This window comes from Propithecus coquereli, unplaced genomic scaffold, assembly GCF_000956105.1.
Source record: "Propithecus coquereli isolate 6110/MARCELLA unplaced genomic scaffold, Pcoq_1.0 Scaffold138, whole genome shotgun sequence".
Classification (NCBI taxonomy): Eukaryota; Metazoa; Chordata; class Mammalia; order Primates; family Indriidae; genus Propithecus; species Propithecus coquereli.
In genome coordinates, this window is record NW_012138080.1 from 111,850 (window position 1) to 113,599 (window position 1,750).

Consider the following 1,750-nt stretch of genomic DNA (forward strand, 5'->3'; position numbering starts at 1 on the left):
TGAGAACTATAAGTTTTATCATTTCAAGAGTGATCCCAAGGTATTAAATAATTACTGTGCTTTGAACTGGATTTTATTTAGGGGAGAAGATAATTTTACTGGCTCGAAGTTATGTGAGATAAAGGGGATGGCTGGGCACATGCCAGATTTCTCCAAGAAAGTTCTTTCCATTCCTACCTTTGGTTCATGTTGGAGTTTTGCAGAGGGGAAATTTATTGTATTGGAGGAGTAAAACTGTTAGGTTAATTAGTAAGAATATGTGAAATCAGCAAATTTTATATATGCTGACATTAGGGAGAAAAAGGAGTTGAGAAGGAGAAAATGAAGGGCCAGACCCTGAATGACTGCTCTTTTTTAAAGAATTTCACAGGAAACACATTGGACCAGGTATATGGGAGAGGAGTGGAGTGTGAGAATAGCTTTGCACCTGGAGCTGGAGTCATGAGTGGCCACAACTGGAAGCACGTTCCCACATCCTGCTCTGGAAGTAGTCACAGTACCCAGAACAAACCTTGCTAATCTGAAAGAGGCAACAAGAGAGACTGGTGGATGGGACTCAGACAAGGTCCTGCCAATAAGAAATTTTCCCCCACATTGCTGAAAAGAAACAAAGGTCCAGATGGTCAGCAAGGAGTGATACCAGGCTTAGATTTGGGATCTCTTAGAGTGCTGAATCCCTGATGCAGGATACCTGTGGAGCTTTACCCCAGATTGACGGAAGATAGGCCTGAATCTGGGACTTCTAGACTTAGAACACAGGAAGCTTTTTGAGGAAAAGATAACAGAGCCTAGTGGTAGGATTGCACTGAATTCCAGTACATTTAAAGTAGTTTAGATGTTTCAGATAGTACTGGCAGTCTTTCCTGGAGATATCCCACAGGCAATTAAGAATGAATTACTGTCAATAAGAAAAAGACAATCCATTAGAAAAAAATGGCAAAAGATGCCAGTAGGCATTTCACAAAGTAGGAAACATGAATGGCCAAAAATTCATTTGAAAAATTACTAAAGCTCACTGGTAATCACAGAAATGAAAATTAAAACCACAATGAGATAATGTTTAATATATACAAAATTAACAAGTATTAAAGTCTGATGATGCCTAATATTAAGGATATGAAGTAATATGTAGTCTTCCATGTTGTTAACATGAGTGCAAACTGGTACAACAGCTTTAGAAAGCAATTTGACACATGTAGTAAATTCGAAAATAAATATAAGACCCAGAAATATAACCTAGGGAAACTTTTATATTTTTTGCATCGGAAGTCAAATATTAGAACATTCATTGCATCACTATCTATAATAGCAAAATGGGAAATTGTCTAAATGTTCATTAGTAAAATATATAAATTGCAGTATATTCAAATACAGTCATACACCCATGAGAACTTTCAGGTAAAAACAGGCAGCATATACAATGGTGGTTCCATAGCTTATAACACCGTGTTTTTACTGTACCTTTTCTAGATTTAGATATGTTTACATATACAAGTGCTTGCTATTGTATTATAATTGCTTATAATATTCAGTACAGCAACATGCTATACAGGTTTTTAGACTAGGAGCAATAAGCTATAGCACATAGCCTCAGTGTGTAGTAGGCTAATGTCCCGACCCGCGGGGTAGTCAACGCGGACCCTGGAGGAGGGAGCGGGAATTGGGAGAGGCAGGAGACACAAGAAATGGAGACAAGACAGGAGTCTGATCAAGTCTCGTTTATTGGCAGGATGGCAGAGGCTTAAATAAC